General features: G+C 36.4%; 1 protein-coding gene across 2 annotated transcripts in view; it reads right to left on the bottom strand.

Moving 5' to 3' along the window:
* Positions 1-14,222, bottom strand: part of PLCL1 (phospholipase C like 1 (inactive)) — a 242,434-nt gene that overhangs the window by 54,728 nt on the left and 173,484 nt on the right. The window lies entirely within an intron of this gene.

The raw sequence follows: 14,222 nt of genomic DNA, 5'->3' as shown, positions 1-14,222 counted from the left end.
AGTGATACTTCCATTTTTTCAGCACCCTCAATGCTCACTGAGGATAAACATGAGCAGAGAACTACCTGTACTGAAATTAATGGGACCTATGGATTCAAACGATATATATCAATTATACAAAGTGCAAGAGTTAACACTGAAGCACAAATGAAATGACTTGACAGATGGCGGGTTTAGGAACTGAAGTGTCCCATCAAAACAATTGTAGTACATCTTGCTTTGTGGTTATTTGTATTTCTAATACTAAGTATTCAGTGCAGTCATTTGTTAACCAGTTATTCTACTGCCTACTAACCATATCATACATGCCAGATTATTTTGACTTTATCTGTATTTTGGTGAATATATTATCCATAAGGAGAAAAGGCATCAAGTGATTTGGTATTTAGTTATGGTAGTGAGAGAAAGAATTAGAGTGTGGGTTTTTTAAAACTGTGTTCGTCATTTTATATATGAATATTGATTCCCAGTTTCGTAACTCCTAATCAATGGAAAGCTAGACAGCATAAATAAATACTGCATTTTTTAAAAATACAGTTCAATGAATTTGAATTAGGACTCACTTTTTCTTTTTCTTTATTTGATACTTTTCCAGCATTTCCCATGGAATAAGAGTTACTTGGCATCTGCTTTAGGAAAGCACTATGCAGTTCTTAAAAACGTAATATTTTGCTTTCCTCATCCGATTGTCTTTCTTGTGTGCTTCCTGCTTTAAAATAAGTTGCCAGGAAATAGAGTGGCATCCATCTTTAAGTTTGCTACATTTTGTTATAGGGGACGTCAGCATCATAAATGCTTAAATTAAAAGGAAGGGAGGAAGAAAGAAACACTTCTGATATTCTTTCCCAAAATATAAAGCCTTGGCCCCAGGAGATGGCAAAGAAATTCTTCAGATCTTTTCAGAGTGAGAAAAAAAATGACCTTGGGATATATCTGAGAAAAAGAGAACTTCAACTGTGGAGCGCTTCAGTAGGTGGGTGTGGTTGTATGTTGAACATTAGAGGAATGCCATCTGTTCTGAAGCTTTTGGAAAACAAGACACTGGCACAGCTCCTCTATGTAGTGCACCTGTAATGGTATAAGGCCTTCCACATAAGACTTGGAAAACAGGTGAAAGAGCAGAGTTTACACAATAGTCAGATCAGGGACAGCTAAGCCTGCAAGAAAAAAAAATCCCAGCTACTTATGAACAAGGTAATTCACCACATCTCTTGTAACACAGGGTGAAGCTGGAGAATCCATAAGATCATCCAGTATATAGCAGGATGAAACACTGTTTTTGAAATGGCTTTTGACCATTCAAAGAACCACCTTTTTAAAGAAAAAGAAGTAACCGATGGGGAAAAGCAGAGGAACTGGATTGTACTATCTCCTTGGGTGATAGTAGAAGGAATTCATGAGGATAAAGAGAAAACATTGCATAAGAATAGATGAAGGTGTCGAAAAAACAAACAAACAAAAACCTTACAATTGTTTCTTTGTGTTTACTTTGATAATCACTGTATAAATAGTGCAAGATTGACAATCCAGTGTTCATTTTTAAAAAATAAAATTCCGAGGTATGCACAAAAATGTACTTTAAAATTATTTATATTTCTGCCAGTTCAGTAAAAATTTGCCCAACAGAAAACAAAGAAAAGCTGAAGACATTTATAGTCTGTTGTTAGTTGCGAAGTTGTGTCTGACCCATCGTGACCCAAATGGCAATGTTCCTCCAGGCCTTCCTGTCCTCTACCATCCTCTGGATTCCATTTAAGCTCACGCCTACTGCTCAGTGACTCCATCCAGCCACCTCATTCTCTGTCTTCCCCTTCTTCTTTTGCCCACAATCTTTCCCAGCATTAGGCTCTTCTCCAATGAGTCTTTCCTTCTCATTAGGTGGCCAAAATATTTGAGTTTCATCTTCAGGACCTGACCTTCTAAAGAGCAGTCAGGGTTGATCTCCTCTAGGACTGACCAGTTTGATCGCCTTGCAGTCCAAGGGACTCGCAGGAGTCTTCTCCAGCACCATAGTTCAAAGGCCTCAATTCTTTGGCGCTCAGCCTTCCTTATGGTCCAACTTTCACAGCCATACATTGCAACTGGGAAAACCATAGCCTTGACTATATGCACTTTTGTTGGCAGAGTGATGTCTCTGCTTTTTAGTATGCTGTCTAGATTTGCCATAGCTTACCTCCCCACGATCAAGCGTCTTTTAATTTCTTAGCTGCAGTCCCCATCTGTGGTGATTTTGGAGCCCAGGAAAATAAAATCTGTCACTGTTAGGTCCCTGCCATTTTGGTCCTTTATCATGCCCATCTTTGCATGAAATGTTCCCTTCATATCTCCAATTTTCTTGAAGAGATCTCTGGTCCTCCCTATTTTATTGTTTTCTTCTATTTCTTTGCACTGTTCATTTAAGAATGCATTCTTATCTCTTCTAGCTATTCTCTGGAATTCTGCATTCAACTCGGTGTATCTTTCTCTTTCTCCCTTGCCTTTCGCTTATTTCCTCAACTATTTGCAAAGCTTCATCAAACAACCATTTTGCTTTCTTGCCTTTCTTTTTCTTTGAGATGGTTTTAGTTGCTACCTCTTGTACAATGTTGCAAACCTCCATCCATAGTTCTTTGGGCACTCTGTCGATCAGATCTAATTCCTTAAATCTATTTGTCACCTCTACTGTATATTCATCAAGGATATGATTTAGTTTGTACCTGAATGGCCTAGTGCTTTCCCTTACTTTCTTCAATTTAAGCCTAAATTTTGCAACGAGAAGCTCATGATCTGAGCCATAGTCAGCTCCTGGTCTTGTTTTTACTGACTGTATAGAGCTTCTCCGTCTTTGGCTGTAGAGCACATAGTCAATCTGATTTCTGTGTTGACCGTCTGGTGATGTCTGTGTGTAGAGTCGTCTCTTGGGTTGTTGGAAAAGAGTGTTTGCTATGACCATTGTATTATCTTGACAGAATTCTATCCGCCTGTGCCCTGCTTCATTTTGTACTCCAAGGCCAAACTTGCCCGTTATTCCAGTTATCTTTTGACTTCCTACTTTAGTATTCCAATCCTCCATGATGATATCATTTTTTTGGTATTAATTCTATAAGGTGCTGTAGGGCTTCATAGAACCGGTCAATTTCATCCTCTTCAGCACAAGTGGTTGGGGCAAAGACTTGGATTACTGTGATATTGAATGGTTTGTCTTGGATTAGAACTGAGATCATTCTATCATTTTGGGGATTGTATCCCAGTATTGCTTTTCCTATTTTTTTATTGATTATGAAGGTTACTCCATTTCTTCTGAGAGATTCTTGCCTGCAGTAGTATACCTGATGGTCATCTGAATTAAATTCACCCATTCCTGTCCATTTTAGTTCGCTGATTCCTAAGATGTCGATGTTCAGTCTTTTCATCTCTTGTTTGACCACATCCAGCTTGCCTTGATTCATGGATCTTACATTCCAGGTTCCCATGGATAAAAAATCTTTACAGCATTGGACTTTCCTTTCACCACCAGATGCATCCACAGTTGAGCGTCCTTTCAGCTTTGGCCCAGTTGTTTCATCCTTTCTGGCTCTACTAGCTCTTCCCCAGTAGCATATTGGACACCTTCCGACCTGAAGGGCTCATCTTCCGGTGTCATATCTTTTTTCCTTTTGGTACTGTCCATGGCGTTTTCATGGCAAAGATACTGGGGTGGGTTGCCATTTCCTTCTCCAGTGGATCACGTTTTGTCAGAACTCTCTGCTGTGACCTGTCTGTCTTAGGTGTCCCTGCACAGCATAGGTCATAGCTTCATTGAGTTATGCAAGCCCCTTTGCCACGACAAGGCAGTAATCCATGAAGGGGGACATTTATATATAAAATGCAAATATGTGAACATAGCTTCTTCCACAGAAAATACAGAATGTCAGTTCTTTACATCTATTGTAAAGAAACAATGGGAGGGGGAGGGGAGAATATAGAAATGGTTGATATGTACATAGTAGTATTTTTATTTTGTTCATTGGGACATATAACCCATTTACATTCTTAATCCCTAGTGAAATTGATGATATTTATTTTTTACTTAAGCAAATTCTATACAGTACTTAAGTAAATTTAGGATTGGTGCTTTATGTCTTCCTGAAATGTTTCTTGGGATAGTCCAGATTATATAAGAACTACCAGCCAAAAGGCATTGGATAGGTATCTGTCTTTACCTTTCTCATTTGATTTTTTTTTAACATTGATAGGAAAAGTAGCCAACAAATTGTAAGGGAATGTGACATCTTGTAAAATGTAGCGAGTGAGGCAAGTTGATTCAGATAATGTAGTCAGATAATGAGTTGGTGACTCAGCACTGAAGAGGTTCTTAATTATTTGAATAACTACATTTTTGGCTGAAGCGTAGCACAAACTCAATCAATGAAAACACAGTTAATATAGGTGAATAAGCATGATTAGTTACTTTGCTTCCACATCTAATATATCAATATTAGAAACTTTAATCCTCTCTTCAAGAAAGCATTCCCTCTAACCAAATTACTGCTGCTACAGGAATTAATGTAAAGTCAATTTTCCTGAAATAAATTCATAAATTCACGCAAATGCAATCTGCAAATATAATTCTAGGCTATTTTCATTATCATGGCGGAAGATGTCAGATTTTAATTAAAACATTTTAACTGAAAATTAAATGTCAACAGTGATACAGAGTTGCTGTTAAATGGATATATAAAGTCAATGACAGTCATTTCGAAAAGGAGCAGAAAATGTAGCCAGGCGCTAACAAAAATGGTGAATAGAGGAACATAGTATATAGAAGAACAGATTTTAATTGAGAGTTGTATACTTTGAACATAAAGTAAGACAGCATATTGGTCTGGACGTGCTGGCTTTTTATATCCCTACTTCCATCACCAGCAAAACTCATCCTTTAAAAAAAACAGAGCAGCACCTAAATGAACGAAGAGATATCTTTTAAATAGATATTAAATAGTCTGGTTATGTGTATACAGGTAAGTTGCTCATGTGGATAGAATTACAGTGAGAGTTGGCCATAGCTCAGTGATATAGCATATGCTCTGGATAAAGTTAGTCTGAGATCAAACCTTGACATTACTAAATAAACAAGTCATCATGAGAAAAATTCTCATGAATGTCAAAACAAGAAGGAGAAGTAATAGTGAGGATTACTGGTCCTAAAAAAACCAGTGAACACAAAGCAAACACAGGGAAGAAAGACACATGATCATGACAGCATTGAAGAGTACGATTGTTTCTTTTATGATGTAGAAATATTAAAGTTGAAATTGGAAGTAAACCTCATGCTTAATAAATATTATGTATGGTGGACCTGTGTATCTTTTCCTCTAAATTCAAGCCAAGACTACAGCACTTTTCTAACTACAGCACGTATGCTATAACACTCCACACAATCTTAAGTGGGGAGCAGTAGCTCTGGCAACCAAAGAATGAATGCTAGGTACATTCCATTTTTCCAAGATTACCTTGAGGAAAAACCAAGTGTATCATGTTTAATAATAGAGGAACAACTCTATAACTTTTTCAAAAAGGCATTTTATTTAAGAAAGAAATCATTTGCCCATTTATTTTGGAACCAGGAAGAATTTTTACAAGGGATTAGCTACATCTTCTGGTTCTTCATAGATACTGTTTCCTCCATCCACTTTATATACACTGATGGATAATAAATATTATTAATGCATGCCTGCTCCTGGAATGTGTTTTGATGACAATCTAATCAACAGCTAATCAAAGAGTAGGTTCTAGAAATAATACCCTGTTTCCCCCAAAATAAGACATCCCCTAATAAGCCAGATTGGATTTTAGAGCGCATGGCAAAAGGCCAAGCTCTTATTTCAGGGTTCAAAAAAATATAAAACAGGGTCTTATTTTCGGGGAAACATAGTATAATCCCATTTCATGTTTATCCAGAATACAGTAGCCAAAATTCTTGAACAAACTTTTTTTTAGAGGCTCAGCTAAAGCTGCTTTGTGCAGTATTTATCATTATTATCATGATTCCTTTTATTATTATACAATTTTAATCTCCAAGAGACCACAAAGTATATTTTGAGAACTGTACGTTTAACTTCTCAGGCAAATCTCAGCATTAAAATAGATGCAACAGGGATTTTCCACAGTTTAGTGCTTGTTTTGTTCATGTCAAACTTTGCTGGCACCATCAGTAAATTGTTCCCAAAGGATAACCCTATACATTTACTGCAGTTCTCAGTACTGTATTTATTAGTGAATCAACTTTTCTTTCTTTTCATCGCGTCTGAGGATGAAGTAAGTTTTTAAAAATCTAGACAGCTGCAATCCTATGCCCATTTTCATGATGGGTCTGAATTCCAAGCAGACAAAGAATTGTGCTGTTATTTTATTTATAAAGGAGTAATACATAGGGCAGGATCCATTCCAAAGACCTGTCTGGTGTATGTTTTCTAAATATAGTTGTTGCTCTGGGAACGTAGATTAACAAATATGTAACACAGTCCTGTCTGAGAAAACAATTCTATCTTGAAGCAGTGGTGGAAGAAATTCAGAAGTTATTGGTGCTTCATTAATGTGAATGATGTAGGAATAGTACAGGGTCAGCTATATGAACACTTAAGGGCCCTCTTTATCCACATTATTATACGAAAGAAATGTGCTTGTTTAGAGATTACACTAAATCAGCTAAATTCCATTCTTGGTAATATATATCTTCTGAGGGGCCTAGCTGTCAAGGATGCAAGGACACCCATATGAAACAAAAAGTTACTTATTATCCAAAGCAGCCATGAATCTACGCATCAGCAATCACAGAACTGAGGAAGGTTGTTTAGCTAAGATTATCTTATGAACTAGATAATAATGTAGGAATTTAGTAATTTAGAAAGTGTCAATTATCATGTAACAAATGTATGTTAACCATATATGGAAAACTGCTGTGCTCACAAAATCCTTTGTCTTGGATATGTATAAAAGCAGTTTTATCAGAGCTCTTCTGGGTTCAGAATTGCAGATACAAATCTGGTTCTGAAACTGCGCAATAAACTGTCTCTGGCTGACCCAGGAATGTTGTTCAGTCTCATCATTCCATAACATCATCACTGGAGGCTTTTAAGATGAGATTGGCCAACCACTTGGCTGAAATGGTATAAGGTCTCCTGCTTGAGCAAGGGGCTGGACTAGAAGAACTCCAAGGCCATCCCATCCCATCCCATTTTACAGGTAACTTTTTCAGGTCTCTGTTTGTCAGCCACTGTAACCATTGATATCTCATAAGTAACCAAAGAAGAAAATAAAACTATGAAGTATTTTTTCAAACTACAGAAAATAAGACAGAAATTATATCTTGGAATAAATCTCATGAAATTCAAATGACACAATTCTGAATAGAGATGTGCAGGATTATGCCATAAGGCAAACTCTGGAATTCCATATTGTTTCAGGTCAGAATGTAACAATATAATTACATCCCTATGAGAATAATACTCTTGAACTGAAATACCCAAACAGCAACAACAAAACAGCAATCTGATCTTACAAAAACAGATAATTTTAGGTCAACTTCCATCCCACTATCAATTATACTATCTCTTAATCTTTGTTATCTTCATGAAAACAATAATGACTATTCTAGCTTGTGCTGAAGATGTGGAATAACTCTGAAGTTTATTTAGTAAGAAATACTGACAAATTATGTAAGGATATTAAGAGTTTTATAACAGGAAACATTTTTAAATGTGTTGATTAAATTATGGGAAATGACTTTGAGTGATCAATATACATCTCTAATCTCATCAAAGATTTCCTGCAGAAGAAATGCATTTTATTTTCTAGTGTCAATTATCATTGCATCAGACTAATAAAGATGAAAGTAGAGTAAGAATCAGTTTTTCAAAGTAGGTCCCATGCAGAAATGCCACAAAAAATATAGATCATTTCCATAATTGTATTACTTCTGATATGGTTATATCACAAATTCGGCTAGTTGAGCATGGATGTAATGAACAGATCTCCAATATCCATACTACATAGGATACCAAACCTTTTAAGAATACTGATAAGCAGGGGCGGGGGGGGGAATCTCTTAAAATATTTAGGAAATTATTCCCATTGGATATTAATCATATGAGCATAAATGCCTCAGTGGGCTTCAGGAACGGACTTCAAATCCTGAAAATGAAGCATCTTAACATTACAGGCAGATGAGTGTGTTCAAAATATGAACTTTTTTTTGTTCTAGCGTTGGACAACAACATTAAAATGTTTGCCATAATAGTAGGCTGTAATAATGGAGAACAACATATATAGAGAGAGACAGAATGTGATATATATGCACATGCTCATTAACAGCAACAAAGAACATATTAAATATAATTTTCTAAACCTTTTCTAACAATTGATGGTTAGAACATCAATCATATTGCTGCTTAGCAGACATTGTTGTACATCAAAAGGTTCTTAGTCTGCTCATTAAAAAATATTATTTGCTTTTTTAAAAAAACCAATCAAACAAAGCAAGTGACATTATTCACAATATAATGCATTATATCGACTGCAGCTATCCACCCTTTCTTACAAAACCATATAGCCCAACTTGGTACTGATTAGAAGCAAAGGTTAGTGATTTATACAGAATTAACATAGCTTCACTACAAATGCATTATTTGTATGTGATTAATCATCCCAAGTGAACTGACTAATAATGAGGGAATAAATGTTATTCAACAAATAAGTTTCTGTAGAGGAAAAAAAAGCTACATCTCTGAGATTCTAAATTGAGTCCAGTTCTCTGTTCCTTGATGATGATGGTAAAAAAATAAATTAAATACAAAAATATTACGCAATATTTATTAGCAACACAGACTACCGGTATCTATTATTTAATTGGTTGGTTTGTTTAATAATAGCAAACCACATTTAGTCCTCTTTTTGCAATGAAAATCTCAAGGCAATTTATATAAATCTGTGATCCTTTCTTCTACTTTCTCCCATGTTAACCTTTGACAACCCTAGTTAACATGAAAGCTATGAAGTGCTCCAAGGTCAACTAATGAGTTTCATAGTTGAATGAGAGGTGATCCAAGTACTTGCCTGCCCTGTCTACTATATCACACGGTCTCTGTTTATTTGAGGTTTTAAATCAAAGGAGAAAGATTGTGTTGAGATTCTCATTCCTTTCCCAGGATGTATTTGAGATTTAAATTGTGCCTTCTGGAGATCATCTGGTGCTACTTTTCCTGGATTGCACCACTTCAGGAGAAGGTTATGGAAAATGTGAAGGCCTTCCTGCACGTAGACAAAGGGAAACAGCTTGTCCTTAAAAAATTACTACTCTAGGAAGGCTACCTTAATACTCACTAGATTGTTCCATAAATAATGTTAATTTTTTTAAAAGTTCAAATATCCAGCTTCCGCCCTAGAAATGTAAGTGTACAGCACAACAGCAGCTATATCACATAATTTTCCATATTGTACTTTGCTAGTCAATGATAAGCTATTGTTTAAACTAAAGTATTATATCTATTTATCTAAAGTTAATACAGTATAATAAATCAAGGTCACTCCAATACAACATCCCTAATTGGATAGAGAAAAGTAATCCCCAAACATATATAAAAATAACTTAAAATTGAAGAAGGTAAATAAGCATATTTAAGGTATCTTTTAACAACAGTTTTTGGAAGGGCCTAATAACCATATATATTTTCCATCCAGTAATGGGCTATTCATTAGTTTGAGCCAATTAGCAAAGGTCCCACTCAAGTGCTTTCTAGAAGAGATGGTCTGAATGTACTTTATTATAATAAAGCATTATCAATAATTTGATGTCAATGCACAAGAAACCCATTAGCGCAAATTAACTGCTAATTAAAACTATGCTTTGACATTTGAGCAATACTGTCTTCTTCAATGTCAGCTGCTTGAAATCATATGAAATTTAAACTATAGCCAACACAATACTTATTAACCTATTATTTACAATAAATTTTATATCAACAAATAATCAAAAATATCATTTTATTGTGCAAATCTGGAAGGGAGTGAGGGAGGGAGGGAGGGAGGGAGGGAGGGAGGGAGGAAGGAAGGAAGGAAGGAAGGAAGGAAGGAAGGAAGGAAGGAAGGAAGGAAGGAAGGAAGGAAGGAATTCAGAGTATTTCTCTGCCAAATAATAAGCATATTGTCTACCAAATAAATTTAATTGAAATCCAAGTTAAAGGTATAAAAAACAAGTATGTATTAGGTACTTTAGCTTTTCTGTCCCTTTATCTTGGAAAATTATGATTTCTACATTAATATAAACTCTGTGAGATTTTAAATAAATAAAATATGTGTATCTATTTAAAGGATGGGCCGCACACAGATTACATGAAGTCTCTAACACCTTTGTTATGAAGTCCAGAGACCAAAAGACCATACCATCAAATTCTCAAAATGGCAGAATAACTTTCTGCTAATGCTCAATAAGAAATAAAGAGAAATACATGCATTTAGTTCTTATGAACTTAAATCTGCCCAATTCTAATACTATACAGTAAATATTACTCATCATTATGACTTCTCTAAACCTTGTTCACCAAGGTGTGAATATGTTTATTTCTAAGATAAAGTGTTTACTTAAGTAATAATGTCTTCTATAGCATCCATATCTAGAAATAGTTTCCTGAACCACACAACCGAGTACCCTTTGAATTTTGTAAGATAAAAATGTGTGAAAAGCTAATCTCAATGCATACACAAATATTTAAGAAAAAGACAAATGAACTAAATTTGATTTCTGTTTTTCACAATCCATACCATCCATATTCATGGAGATTGCAATTATAGAGTGCATAAACTGTTATCATCCAGCTCAGATAGAGGAAAGTATATATATATGCAAACTGCTTTATTTTATGATGTGTTTTACTTTAGAGTAAAATATCATACAAATGACTTCTTAAAAAAGTAGCATGCAAACCTTTCCCAGGTGGAAGCCAGAAAAGTAACATGAAAAGATTGAGCAGAAAAAGTTATTTCAAATCATGGGATTAGGTGGGTGGGAGTGTCTTCCATTCAAAGTTCTTCAATTAATAAAGTATATGAGATAAACAACATACTCCTTATGGCACCAAGGATCACAGAATTATATTTATTTATTAACTTTATAGAATTTATAATCTGATCCGACCTCAAAGGATTCTGAGTGGCGTTCAATACCAAAGCAAAACAGCAACTGCAACTTAATAAACTAAATCCAAATGAGTATTAAAAATAAAAATTAACTAAAAAGAAAAACAAGGATGATACCAAAATAAAACTTAAGATAGTAGGAACATTAGAATTAGAGTATGTCTTTATTGCTGACTGGAAACTTCTTATGTAATTTTTGCATGAAACAGAAAAAAGTGAAGTTATGATCTATGGTTTTGAATATTAAATACTGTAACATAGTTTATAGAAAGAAAAGACTCATACTATTATAACTTTAGAGAAAGAGATAAATCTATAATTGTACTTGTAACTCTTGTAAAGAAAAAGCATTTATATTGCTTTTCTTTCTTTTCTATTTGTCTTCTCTTTCTTTTTTCATTTTGCACTTTAGCTTTCTCTTTTATTTCTTTCTTTTTCTTTTTTTCTTCCTATTTTATTTTAGTTTGTATTTTTAATATTGTTTTCAAAACTTTCAATAAAGTTCTTTTTAAAAATAAAATTAGACAATGTCCTTGTTTAGCAGAGGGTTCTTCTCAATGAATCATAGAATCACAGAGTCCTAGGACTGAGGTCACACTTCTGGCTCATACTTATGTGGTTGTCCACTAAGACACCAAGATCCCTTTCACAGTTACATACATACAGGTAGTCCTCAATTTACAACAGTTCATTCAGTGACTGTACAAAGTTGTAACGACATTGAAAAAAATGGTTTATGTCCGTTTTTTACACGACTGTTGCAGCATCCCCATGGTCATGTGTTCAAAATTCAGACGTTTGGCAACTGACTCATATTCATGGTGGTTGCAGTATCCTGAGGTCATATGATCCCCTTTTGCAACCTTCTCACAAGCAAAGTCAATGGATAAAACCGATTCACTTAATAACTGCAGTGATTCATTTAACAACTGTGGCAAGAATGGTCATAAAATGGGACAAAATTCACTTAACAAATGTCTCGCTTAAATGTTGGGCTCAATTGTGGTTGTAAGTTGAGGACTACCTGTACTGTTGAGCCAGATACCACCTGTTCTATAGCTGTGGTTTTGGTTTTTCCTGCCTAAGTGCAAGACCTTACCTTTCTCCCCACTGAACTGCATTTTGTTGAATAGGACCCAAAGGTCAAGTCTGCCAAGATTCTTTTGAATCTTGAGTCTATCTTCCAGAATGGTAGCAATCCCCACCCCCACCCCAAGCTTGGTGTAGTCTGCAAATTTGATGACTTCCCCTTTTATTCCCTCATCTAGATCATTTATGAAGATGTTGAAGATCACTGGGCCTAAGAGAGAACCTTGAAGTGCCCTTTTGCATGCTTCTCTCCATACAGATGTATAAGTAGTCCTCGACTTACAACCATTCATTTAGGGACCATTCAAAGTTACAACGGTACTGAAATTTATGACTGTTTTTCACACAACTGTTGCAGCATACCCATGGTCAGGTGATCAAAATTCAGATGCTTGGCAACTGGCATATATTTATGACAGTTGCAGGGTCCCGGAATCATATGATCATCTTTTCATGACCTTTTGACAAGCAAAGTCAATGTAGAAGCCAGATTCACTTAACAACCATATTACTAACTTAACAACTGCAATCATACACCTAAGAACTGTGGCAAGAAAAGTCACAAAGGTGGAGCAAAACCAGGGGTGGTATTCAACCAGTTCGCATCAGTTCGCGTGAATCATTGGCGGAAATTTGGCCAAGGTCGCCCAACCAGTAGCGATGGCCAGTTGGCCATGCCCCCGAACCGGTCCCCTGGTCACTGCTTCCTCGCCCTGCCTGCCATGTTCGTTGCCATGTTCTTCGCGCATGCACATCCCATTGCCTTGCAAGTCCAATGGGATGCACGTGCACGAAGAACATGGCGGTGATGGCAGCAGCTTTTTCCACGACCTCCAATACTTTTTGGCCGCCAGCCGCCACTTCTTTGCCAGTCGCTTTCCAGCAGCAGCAGCTGGCTGGGGGCCACCAGTCAGCTTGCCTTCCGGACTCTGGACCAGCTGCTGCGGAAGGTAAGCAGCCCAAACAAAGAAGCGATGGTGGGAGAGGAAGCGGGGCTAGGCCCTGGGCCACTAAAGGAGGGGAAACAGGGGCAACTGGGGAAAGGAGGGCAGGGGTAGATAGGTGGAAATTCTAAAAATTTTCCTACTTTTTCCTGTGGGCGTGACTAGGTGGGGGGTCATGTGACTGAGTGGGCGTGGGCGTGAGTGATGTCAAGTTGCCTAAGCCCACTCAGTCACATGCCCCTCCACTTAGCCATGCCCACCAAACCGGTAGCGAACGTTTTTGAAACCCACCACTGGGCAAAACTCACTTACCAGCTGTCTTGCTTAGCAACTGAAATTTTGGGCTCAATTGTAGTAATAAGTCAAAGACTACCTGTAGTTCTATTGAGGACTACATGCCCAGTGCAGTTGGTCAGTGAACTGTGGATGCATCTAGTGGTGATACTGTTTATCCCATATAGTTTTATCTTATCAAGAAATAAGCTGTGATCTACTTTGTCAAATGACTTACTGGCATCCAAGTAAACTATATCTGTATCATTTTCCTCTTCCACTAACTTAGTCACTTTATCAAATGGCAATAAGGTTTCTTTGGCACAGTCTATTTTTAACAAACCCATGCTAGCTTCTAGTGATGGTTTTGTTCGTTTATCAGTGCTCACAAATCTTCTGTTTTCATTATCTTTTCCAGAATTTCCATAGATATTGATGTCAAGCTGATTGATCTGTAGTTTCCTGAATCCATCTTTTCCCCCTTGTTGAAGATTTTAATCACATCAGCTCTTTTCCAATCCTCCAGCAGTTCCCCTGTGCTTCAGGAGCTCTGAAAGATTTTGTTCAGTGATTTTGAGATCACATCTTCTAGCTCTTTCAGTATCCTGAGATATAAACCATCTGGTCCTGGTGAATTGAACTTGACTAAAGTGGATATGTTGTTTTACCGATTTCTTATCTATTTTGACCTGCATTTCTATTCTGTCTGCCACTGTGTTGTTTGTGATAGGTTGGGCTATTCTTTGCTTTTCCATAAAGACAGAT

This window comes from Pantherophis guttatus, chromosome 1 (genome assembly GCF_059756535.1).
Source record: "Pantherophis guttatus breed Tessera chromosome 1, ASM5975653v1, whole genome shotgun sequence".
NCBI classification, from domain to species: Eukaryota; Metazoa; Chordata; class Lepidosauria; order Squamata; family Colubridae; genus Pantherophis; species Pantherophis guttatus.
This window is presented reverse-complemented; position numbering and strand designations above follow the sequence as displayed.